The 12,434-nt window shown below is 35.9% G+C and overlaps 1 protein-coding gene across 4 annotated transcripts in view; it reads right to left on the bottom strand.

Moving 5' to 3' along the window:
- Nucleotides 1–12,434, bottom strand: part of Ten-a (Teneurin-a transmembrane protein) — a 582,153-nt gene that overhangs the window by 525,336 nt on the left and 44,383 nt on the right. For 2 of the 4 annotated variants that reach the window (XM_087349369.1, XM_087349367.1), the window contains exon 1: nt 3,926–4,884. The exons of 1 other annotated variant lie outside the window; for it this stretch is intronic. The gene's annotated coding sequence lies outside the window, so the exon portion shown is untranslated. Of the gene's footprint in view, nt 1–3,925; nt 4,888–12,434 lie in introns of those variants that run through there. One more of the 4 variants, XM_022068029.2, reaches the window with a different exon arrangement.

Consider the following 12,434-nt stretch of genomic DNA (forward strand, 5'->3'; position numbering starts at 1 on the left):
CGGCGAACCTGGATCCATATGGATCGAACAAAGTACAGCGACGTGGGGGGGGTAAGAGATCCAGCATATTTACACATCGACAAATTTAATTCTTAAGTTACGAGTTACTGTCAGCGCTGCTCCCAGGTTAAGAGGCAATTTCCCGTTGAACTTCACGGTCTCAGACTGTAGCTTGTAACTGGAGGTAATTTTAGTGATTCTGACGTCCAGAGAAATATAAATTAATAAAATTCTGTGCAACAACAATTTATTTAGGACAGTAATTCCCATACAGAATTACTCAACCGCTATGCTTTTTCGATTTACAGTTGAGAACTTTTTTTATTTTCTTTCATTCATAAAAGTTATTTATTCTGTTCGCGTTAAGAAATACGCAAAATCGATAAATATAACATGTAGAGTTGATGAATACTAAATCGCGTGATGCAAACATTTAATCCTGCACTTTTTATACAGGGTGATTCAAAAGGTTATGGCCAAACTGAAGGAGCGTGTAGAGGGACTCAGAGAGAACGACTTTCGAATAGGAATCCATGTCCTCCGAAGTCATCCTTATTCAGTCGAGGTCATTGAAGGTAGCGAAGTCTGATAACATACCGCTGAAATAATTTGGTTTGTAAGATTGCTAATGTAATCCTTGTACATTAATAAAAAAAACAAAATTAAGCTAGTACCTTCAATGACCACGACTGATTCAGGATGACTTCGGAGGACATGGATTCCTATTCGAAAGTTGTTCTCTCTCAGTCCCTCTCTACGTTCCTTCAGTCTGGCCCTAACCTTTTGAATCATCCTGTATATAATGGTTAACTGGATTTCAAGAAGAACATGGCCTATAAGATCCAACGCTCACATCGCCTAACATAATTACCAAATTTCAAGAGGACTGTTATTAGTGACATTTGTGTTCACAAATTAACTAGGGAACAGAAAACAAATTTTCATCCGCGAGCATTTGCGCAGTAATCGATAGATTTATCGATTCCCGTAACTGCGAAAAAGGATTAATATTCCACAAGTCTAACCGGAAATAAAATTACACAGCCCATTGAATTTGGAGTGTGTTCTGAATGCTGTCTCCTACGGCCACTGGAGAATAAGACGATCTTAGGAAGAGTACAGAAATTCCATTTACTCTTATTGCCACCAAGTTCGTTAGAAGCGAAAATGTTCGGGTACTTAATCAGAGGAACGCTCTAAATGGGGTCCGTTATACCTAGGGAGGGCATAAAGATAATCTCGGTGCCCCCAAAGCAATCGCGTTACACTAAAGCCACTAACCCAGTGGTATTCAACCTTTTTTGTTCGCGTACCCCCAGATATAATTTCTCTTTAACTTTGTACCCCCAAAGCTGTTGTTGTATAATTCGAGTTATATATAATATATAATCTACATTTAAAATAAATTAAATAAATTACATTACTGATTATTCAGTGTTTATCATAAAATAATATCTTTTTTAAATTTCACGTACCCCCTAAGATGTCTTCGCGTACCCCCAGATATAATTTCTCTTCAACTTTGTACCCCCAAAGCTGTTGTTGTATAATTCGAGTTATATATATTATATAATCTACATCTAAAATAAATTAAATAAATTACATTACTCATTATTCAGTGTTTATCATAAAATAATATTTTTTTTAAATTTCACGTACCCCCTAAGATGTCTTCGCGTACCCCCAGATATAATTTCTCTTTAACTTTGTACCCCCAAAGCTGCTGTTGTTGTATAATTCGAGTTATATATATTATATAATCTACATTTAAAATAAATTAAATAAATTACATTACTCATTATTCAGTGTTTATCATAAAATAATTTTTTTTTTAAATTTCACGTACCCCCTAAGATGTCTTCGCGTACCCCCAGATATAATTTCTCTTTAACTTTGTACCCCCAAAGCTGTTGTTGTATAATTCGAGTTATATATATTATATAATCTACATTTAAAATAAATTAAATAAATTACATTACTCATTATTCAGTGTTTATCATAAAATAATTTTTTTTTTAAATTTCACGTACCCCCTAAGATGTCTTCGCGTACCCCCAGATATAATTTCTCTTTAACTTTGTACCCCCAAAGCTGCTGTTGTTGTATAATTCGAGTTATATATATTATATAATCTACATTTAAAATAAATTAAATAAATTACATTACTCATTATTCAGTGTTTATCATAAAATAATATTTTTTTTAAATTTCACGTACCCCCTAAGATGTCTTCGCGTACCCCCAGATATAATTTCTCTTTAACTTTGTACCCCCCAAAGTTGTTGGTGTATAATTCAAGTTATATATATTATATAATCTACATTTAAAATAAATTAAATAAATTACATTACTGATTATTCAGTGTTTATCATAAAATAATATTTTTTTTTTTTTTAATTTCACGTACCCCCTAAGATGTCTTCGCGTACCCCAGGTTGAATACCACTGGTCTAAGCAAGCGGTTTCCCGGTAAATCTACTGGACAAAGCAATCGTCTCAACGTTATTTAACAACGACGTACCGACTATCAAGTCTTCTAAGAAATGATTTGTGCGTATTAATTACTACGGAAGACTCAAAAGGTATGTGAAACGAAAATGTCGTGATTAATTACAGCATAATAATATTGGCTTCATTTCTCTCGGTAAACACATATCTCCATGAAACATGAAACACAACCTTTATCTACCCAGGAACGAAGATTTCCGCATCATTGCTTAGTAATTACACTATAGTCCGCGACTGTAATCTTGAGACTTGCGGGGGTGCATTCCTTACAAGTCTCAAGATTACAGTCGCGTACTGTATATCACTACCATCCATCCGCTTTGTTGAGTTCGTAGCATACAGAACGTAGCTGTATCAACTGCGAAGGTTATACAGCAGTATCCATTTATTTCAGCCTCTGAATCACAGATAAAGTGACTTCTCCTTTCACAACTATCGCGGAGAATTTAAGTTACACATGTTCAGTCCTTTCTAATATTATATATTAACGCGATTTAATAGGATTTACACGTCAACATGAAGAAATAATTTATATTGAGCCAGAATGTTTCCGAAACATTAATCTTGTAAGTATTAACATGGTGTGGACTAGCAAATACCAACGTTTCGGAGCAGCATAATGTTTCCATCTTCAGGGCTGAAGAAGGCGTATGTTATTATGGAAGTTTCAAATTTTAATTTTAATAAAATATATCATGACACATGAATACGATGCAAGATACGTGCTTTAGAAACGTAATAAATTTAAAATTTCCATTAAATCAAAAATATAGTTCCTATATTCTACAGAAATTTCATGTATATTATGATAACATTTATCGAAATTTTTTTTTCCAAGGTTTCCGAATAACGCTCAGGATGTCGTAAAAACTTAATAAGAAGATATCGTCCCCTACAAGATTGATTTCGAACTCTGAGTCAGGTGCAAATGGGTTTTTCGTATTAACCTTTTACACACGATGCTAACATTCGTCTTAAGAATAAAGTAAATAAATACATGTTTCAGACTTTACCAGCAGTTAATGGTATCTCCAGAACAAAAACGTAACGATAAATAGTCGATACATGATGAGGTAACGAGAATCGATTTTAAAATTAGGCTATGTCAGGTTAACGTATGTGAAATTAGACTACAACATTAAAGTTCTGTGTATGAAATGACCCAAATGATGAAACGATAACTAAAAACCATCTAAAATTACATATTACTGCCTACAGAAGATTACGAATTTAAAAATTATAAATTTTCTATCTTCAAATATACTTCTCACTTCTCTGAATCACGTCGCGTACATAAATAAATAAATAAATAAGAATATATTCATTCACTCTACTGTAAAGTACTGAGATTTTACGTCACAGCTTAGGCCTATAATAAATACATAAACAATAAGAAACTATGTCGCATTCATCCTACCTTTTCTTGCAGAAGTTACAAGGAAATGTCGAAGTCACCAAAAGAGTTTTCGCTGAATATAAAGTTAGCACCCGGACAAAGGGAAAATGTTCCCGAATTTTAAAAGAATTCAAACTAGTTCGTTCACCATTTTTCACTTACGTCTTTCACAGTATCACTTAAATATGCGTTATAAATTAACGAGTTTATAATTACAGACGATTTAAATATGACAACGTAATGTATCCGACAACAAAAATATTTCACAAAGTTCCTCCGAACTTCTAAATAGTTTAATATATCTTTAAGTATGTCACTTCACTACCACCACGCCTAAGCCGATATTACGCAAGTTTATGAAATTTTGATATTAATTTTAAGGATTTATTTCAATACCAACATCACTTGTCTTCTCATTTTGTTACGTAGACGTTAAAGACATAGCCACATCATAAATTAACGAGACAACTATATTATGTATCATTACACACCTACAAACAATATTCTTTAAAATTATTTTATCCACCTTTGCATTGTTATATAAAACACTTTTTTATACCATATACAGAAAATGGAACACGATATCAGTGTCAAATGTCAATACATTTACTTATAATTTCGTATATCTTAGATTTCCTAAACAGAATCAATCACTTTTAATTGTTCAAGTGAAGGAAAATTTAAAACAAACGGCAATTGTTGAACGTAACGGACGTATGACTAGATCAAATTACAACAATGACCCACACTGTCTGTCCTTCTCTCTTGTGGAAAAGCATCACTGCTGTACACAGCTGGTTGTAACACCGACGTAGTTCATATTGGACATGGCGAATGGATGGGGTTGGTCAGACATAAAGTTAGCGAGTGTCCGTTCCATGAAGTTAGTTGCATCAGACATTAAGAACGCGACGCGGAGTCACAACACGCAGAAACTTTCTCTTTCTACGCTCGGCGAACAACCAAAAGCGACTGGATCGGTCAAACGCAAAGGCGCTTGCAACAGAACGCTCGTAGTGGTGAAAAGATCGAACTACACATAGATTCATCTGCACACTGAATGCCCTGCACGCATGCGCAATTCGCACAGATGCCACCGTTGCTACTAAACTGCCTAATCTCAAACGACACATCAACAAATTAAAAAAAAAAGTTGAATTTACTTTAGTTCGGTTAAGATGACGCCGTGTGGAACTGTGGACAGACAATAAAGTTTATGGTAAATATTCTTATTTCATCTTCAGGGCAACCCTGTAGATGGAGACAGAATATTTCTCCGAAACGCCAGTCACACGGCATTACAGCCTGGAGGCCTAACATACCTCATCATTCTAACCATCGACAATCTATTTTTAAGATGTCTTATTTTAAACCATGTTTCTTCCAGACGATTTAATAAAAACAAGAAAATAAATTATCTTGAAAATGTATCCAAGCATTAGAGCCCGATGGTTTGCCATCTAATAGAAATGAAAACTAAGATTTCCCTCGAGACAGACAAAACCTTTGTCGATGAGGCGTGCCTGTAGGAATCGACTGCCACAAGGAAGCAGCCACAGATCTCCGAGAGGGGGCAACGCGTCTACGAATGCTGGTAATTGATATCCTCACCTCGAGTAACAATCTGACCTGACTGACGACCTCAACCCCCTGGGGTGGTAGAACAAGGTTAGCCGTAGGGTAGTTGCCCCTCTTAGAGTACTAAGGTACTACCTTGTCCTAGACCCGATAAGCGAACCGAGTGTCTGATCGAAAGTCTGCCATCTGGTTCTTTTTTGCTAAATTTGATATATATGCTACGGTGGTCTGGCTGTTAGAACGCTGGCCTTAATCCTGGGCTCTCGGGTTCGATTTCCGGCGGTGCCCGAATTTATAACTTGTGTTGGGCAAGGCCGTGGTCTAGGCAACACGGATTTTTCCTCCGTGGCATCCCAACAATTACTCCATTCACACACAGAAGAAGGCAATGGCAAACCACTTCTGGATCATCTGCCAAGAACGTATATGAACAGGTCCCAGTCCGAGAAAAGGATGGAAGGATCCTGTTCATATGGACCTGTCGTCAGACAGAACACTAAATAAATAAAATAAATTTGATATGACATTCGAGCCATCATTATCTTAATGTCCAGTGCCTTCAAAGTTGCCACCATGAAAATTATCGGAGACCCACATTTGATGGTTACAGGATACAGAATGACTAGAGCTATTTATTACCACCTGTCTCTGAGGAACTGCCCATCTCCATATATGATATATGAGTAAATATGGAGCAGCGGTTTAATGACAATGGCGGGAAACCGAAGGACTCGGAGATAAATCTCTCAAATTACTATTTTGTTAAAAAAAATCAACATGGACTTTGACGAAAACCTGGAACTTCACGGTGAAAAATCTTGATGATAAACCAGCGTTTGAATTCAAATTATGAAACATGAATTATTGTCATTTTCTTAACTTTTACGTCCTAATACACATTTCCTTATAAAAATTCGCGACACGCTGATGGCAGAACACTGCCCCCCCCCCTCCCAAAAATAATTCCACTCGTTTGCCTCATGACAATAGCAGAGCATGGCTTCATAATTTCGTTTCTTTATCCAGAAAGGAGAAGACAAATTACTTAATTTGTGTCGTTTTAAGCTCTAATCTTTATACAGTGTACACTAAGCAGCCAAATGTTGAATATTGTAAAACGGAAATAAGTTACCGTTCAAAAACTAATGTTAAATAAAACGAAATTATTAATGACCCAGAATTATAATTGAATTCCAAAAATTACGTACAGCAGTGATTTGTAAAACGGGGGGAGGGGGTATGATCGCCCCCTCCCCAAATTGCCACTCACTTTTAAAATACGTCCTCATGATCGCTGGACTGTAACGACCAGCACGTAACCATGACAACGCTCAGAGCAGGCTTACAGTTCAATAGATTCTTTTATGTCAAATCGTACATTTACAATATTAAAGTGTTTCAGATGGAGCACGTTGAAACAAGCCGAATGCATATCGTGTCCGACATATTTCAAAAGTACCCGATATGACTGACGAGTACAGACCAAACTGTTTCCACGGTTTTCGTGTCAACCACTTTTCCCACAAGCCTTAGTATTTCATATAAATAACCTCCTTCCGTCCCCATTTGACGCAAAATTATCTGTAGTTGATAGCGTGTCGTTAAATTACCTTCGACAACCATTAATCAAGTGTTTCTCGCAGGTAAAGTATCCTATGTCTCTAAGATTAATAATCGTATGAGTTTTCAACACTGATTATAAATCACGCAGGTCATGAACAAGATTTCGTCGTGAAATTCCCCGACAGGTCCAGGCAGAAATATAAAAGAGGTTGTTATTGTAATACGTAGAATTAGGCTCCCGTGGGAGACTGAAATATTCGTCTACAATTACGAAATACTGGAGCTCAATTTCAGCTACGCGATACGAACTCTCGTGCGATTATGAGTTACCCTTGTGAGTGGTTTACATATTTAATGTACATCCAAATATACGACTTCGTAACATACGTACAGCAGACCTGCTTAGTTTCAGAATAAGCTCTTATGAATCAAAATAAGCCTCTTTCAGTGTTGCATGAATTCTAGAGCTACAAAATTATAAACAGACATCCTCCTATCCTATTTGATGACCTATTTTCAAGTATCATCCTATAATTCCTAGCGACAACTCTTCCCTTCAGATTCTACGTCTAAAATTTTATACAAATTTCTCATTTCGCCCGTCTAACCGTATTTATTTGATTACCGTAATAATATTTGGCGAAGGTTACAAATTATGAATCTCAGCAATACGAAATTTCTTTCTTTTCTCCAGTCACTTCCTACAATAAATATCAATGACAAATCTTACTATCTTTTAAAAAAATAGTAAGTTTAAAACTTACAGAAGTTCTGTAATAATTATAATAACATTCTAATTACCTTCGTATAAAGTAGATGCTTTATAACCCTGTGTTGCACTCTGTGCTTTACAGACACGACAATGTTTCATGTTACGTCTGACAACTTCAACGTGGCAGAAATTTTTATTCGCCCAAGTCGAAAACAAATGAAACACGAATGTAATAATTTATTTACAAATCCCATCAGAGCACAAGAAATTTGAACTACCTGATTAATAATCAAAAATGGGGCTACGTCAAATCAGGTTATTTTATGTTCTTTTTTTCACATAATTTATATTAAGTTTTAAAATAAAGGGACTTCACTGTCAGTCCGACAACATGAAGGCCAAATTCCAGTCCAATTATCCCGAATATTTCGAATTTCAGATATAATACATTGGATGTTTATCTTCTGGGTTGACGAAGAAGGCATTATGTTCTTTCAAAACGATGGTCTACACCAGTGGTATTCAAACTTTTTTGTTCGCGTACCCCCAGATATAATTTCTCTTCAACTTTGTACCCCCAAAGTTGGTATATAATTCAAAGTTATACATAGTATATAATCTACATCTAAAATAAATTAAATAAATTACATTACTGATTATTCAGTGTTTATCATAAAATATTTTTTTTTTAAAATTTCACGTACCCCTTAAGATATTTTCGCGTACCCCCGGGGGTACGTGTACCCCAGGTTGAATACCATTGGTCTACACTGCACAGACGTGAGAACCTCAAATATCGAAAAATATATTAAATTTCGTATAGTAATATGTGCCCACAGTCCTGTATCAAAATATAATAACGTCAAAGATTTACAGGAACTACTAACAAAAGTTCTGTCATTTGTAAACAGAATGTTCACATTAAACTATTCTGTTATATTGTGTATTTCGCAGAGCGTACGATTTAAAACGTTGGCCAATAGCAATCACGTACTTGGGAGTAAAAATTAACTCAGAAGCAGACACCCCCCCCCCAGTCCCGTGACTCTTGAGTCAAGGTCACCCTTGTTACTAGAACACCTGCTCACGTGAAGTCTGTGCAGGTCCGAACACGTCGTGCTAGCTGGCCGAAGTTGTGTTCGTTCTCGAACATCACTTCGCTTCAAAATAGTTTGAAGCTGTTCTTGAAGCATTCAACAATGCATATCCTGACAAAGAAGTACCGAATAAGACAACAATGTGCCGAATAGTAACACTATTTCGGGGCACAACAAGTGTTTGTCTGTGTCAAATGATCATCGAGGAATAAAACAGTTGAAATTAGGGCCGCGCAGAATTCAATCAGCTCATCTATCACAGGAGACTGCCCACTGGTTTAGTCGATTCGTGTGATTTTGTAGTTGTTACGTACGGGTTTAAAATAAAACACCCTGTATTACCATTGGCCCATTGAAATCTACTTGCTCGGTACTTCTGCGTCACTCCAATCCTCCACCAATGACGGTACTCAGACAAACAAGTGGAATTTCTCTCTACTGAGCTGTGATTTAAAAAAAAACACGTACTTCCTAGGGTTTTGGAGTGAACTGCTCAGATTATTTGATGAAAATTATGAAAACGTGCTCTGAACATTTCAAAATACGACATAAAGTAGTGGAAAAGGGTCATTATAATTTGAAAATTAACGTACTTCCCTTGAAGAGTCTCCTTTGTGTAAGAGACAAACGTAATACAATTTCTTCACAGTAGACTAGAAGGCTTGAGTTTAACTAAAGCTTTGTCAACTTAGGCAAATACAGGATGGGTGGGAAGTAAGTATGCATTAAATAATCGCTATACATTGAAAATATAGAGGTTATAACCATTTCTCAATGCCTACTTACTCCCCAAACATCCTGTATATTCATTACCTTATCATTCAAACGTAGGAAGTTTATACATACTTAACATTACAAATTAATTCCATTAGTCCATAATTTCGCGATTTTTTTTATGTATTGAACGACGTTTCGGAGATGGGACGGATAGAGTCCCATCTCCAAAACGTCGTTCGATTTTATTATTTTATTAGACGATGGAAAAAATCCAAAAAAAAACATTTTATTTAAATAACGCACCATCGTCACAAACTTTAAGATTTGAGATATAATTTTTTTTAGATAATATCTGAAATTTCTTAAAAATTACACGACTATTAGCTTAAAAAAGAGGTTGTTACATGGAATAAATCGATGAATTTGTATCACTTAAATTACGTGCTCCTGAAGATTACAAAAACGCTGACCGTTTCATGGCAAAAACTTCTGGAACTGCAGTCAGATATACAGGAGAACTATAATAAGGATTTAATACAGAAAATATTCGATTAATGTTACGTTTTACACTGGTGATGTATAAGCGAAATGAAATCATAACTTAACCCTTTCGAAATGACTACATTTCTCTCGTGTACTAGACGTCTCCATTACACATCGCTTTCAGTCACTTACCTCAGGCCAGCTCACTTGTTGCCAGTTGAAGAGCATCTAGCAATGTGATCCACGTTCTTTGTCTCATGTCTTGTATTACACTGCATATTACACACGTTAAAATGGTTTTAACACAAGTCAACGTATATTATATCACACGAAATCATATAATTTTACTCAGAAAGCTTACGATTTTAGGAAAAGTTTAAGTAATATTTCACCATGACACATCCACGCATTGAACGATACCGCACTCTGGTCGCTTCCAGCTCGACACAATCGGGATAATTCGGTAGCCAGTTCGGAAATATTTCCGATCGCAAGGAAATTATGCCTCTTACGGGGCCGACTTCAAAATTTTAAAGCCTAAATTCCGTACTTAAGACGAACCATTGGCTTTATGAAATCACTGTACTGACAGTGTGGATCTATCTATCTGTCTGTCTGTCCTTTCAACTTTTTAACCAACTGACATATTCACGCCTTCAGGTGGACAAGAGTTTCGTCAGTTCGAAGCCAAACAATTATTTATTTATTTTATTTATTGTCTTATGAGTTAAATCAGTTTTACTGGGTACACCTTAAATATTGCTTATTACTACACAAATATGGACCATCGCTGTTTACATTTAAGACGTAGGAAGTTAAATTTTATGGGCATGTGTTAACTTTTAAATGGCTGTAGTCACAAACGGACCAAGCCGCTTAAAAATACAGGACAACGAGAAAAATTTAAAATGTACTTAGTAGGATAAATGTATCTGGCCGGTTCATCGTTAAATTGAGTTCAAAACCAGTTTGTCTGTCCATAACTCAGTTCGTCGCCTAAATCGGTCAGTCAAATATCTGTACAACGAGCCGCCATTAAGTGTACAAAGACGACAAGAAATATATATATACGAAAATATAGGAAAGAGTGAGACAGATTTCTGACAGAGATTTAGTGAAACCCGTGGTTGCATCAGCATCCATCGCTCACTGATTCTGTTATCAAAACTGATGGCATAAATGGCATATGTAGACGGATGATCACCCTGAAGATGGAAGCAATATTTTCCTCCGAAACTTTGAACACCACATTGAAGACGAAATGCCGTCATAATCCAGAAAACAGATATCTTCATCTTAAAAAACGCTGTGAATGCAGATTCTCCCAATGTTTACGACAAATGATTCATTACAAGTACGAAAATGCTGGTTAGGACATTGTCCATACTGTGAGGTGTACTTGACAAAAGCAACACCTCGGAAGTTGAGTGTACTCCTTTCTTTATGTAATTTATTTCATGTTTACCGATATATTTTTATTGTTTAATAATAATAATAACAGATGACAAACTATTACCTGGAAACATAAGTACAGCGAAATGTCAAAATGTCGTGTATGTTAGACTTGCCTTAAGCAATGGACATTGTCCAATATTCAAGTAATTATGAGGATATACAAAGTGTCCGACGTCTTTATTTCTGACTGCGAGTGGCCTCATAAATAAGATTCTGAAGCTCTGAAATAGTCGCCGAACACTCGGTATCATACGTTCTCATCAAACAAAGGAAGGGTTCATCTCCTTTACGGGTTTCCACCGAAAAAGCCCTCGAGCCAGCTTACATTCAGGAAAGCTTCTAAAAACGGAATCCTCTAGGCATTTGATGGTATTTCATGGACGTGGGACCAGCCAATCGCAAGGTGCCCCAACCTACAAAAGAGTTTGGGCACACATATCTCGAGATTTCTGTATAGCCAAGTTCCTTTCCACAGTATATACGACTCCGTGAGTGAATTAAATTTCTGTCGAGTTGTTATTCTACTGACATTTCAATCGTCATTTTTCGCGTTACATCATTTCGACCGCATGGTAAAAAAACTTTTTGAATTTCTCCCTCAGATGTTAAAAGTTTCATTTCCGTAAACCGATTAGTTTTTGTTCTATAAGTTTTCGAAAAATCTCTAATCATTTGTGAACACTCTGTATATTTATATATATATATATATATATATATATATATATATATATCGCTTGATGTAGATAAATCTAAACAATGAGGTATCCATCCAGGACATCCAGGCAGAACGCCTAAAATCCACGAGAAGGACGAAAAATCTTTAAGCATACTCAATTTTTGCAAATCAGAATACGTTTTATAATTTTCAATTTAATATTTTCGCTCCAAAACTAAAACCCGTTCTTGAAAATTGTATTCACAAGCC

The sequence above is a fragment of the Zootermopsis nevadensis genome, unplaced genomic scaffold, assembly GCF_977971745.1.
Source record: "Zootermopsis nevadensis isolate Lab colony 2312 unplaced genomic scaffold, Znev_1.0 Znev_ptg000016l, whole genome shotgun sequence".
Classification (NCBI taxonomy): domain Eukaryota; kingdom Metazoa; phylum Arthropoda; class Insecta; order Blattodea; family Termopsidae; genus Zootermopsis; species Zootermopsis nevadensis.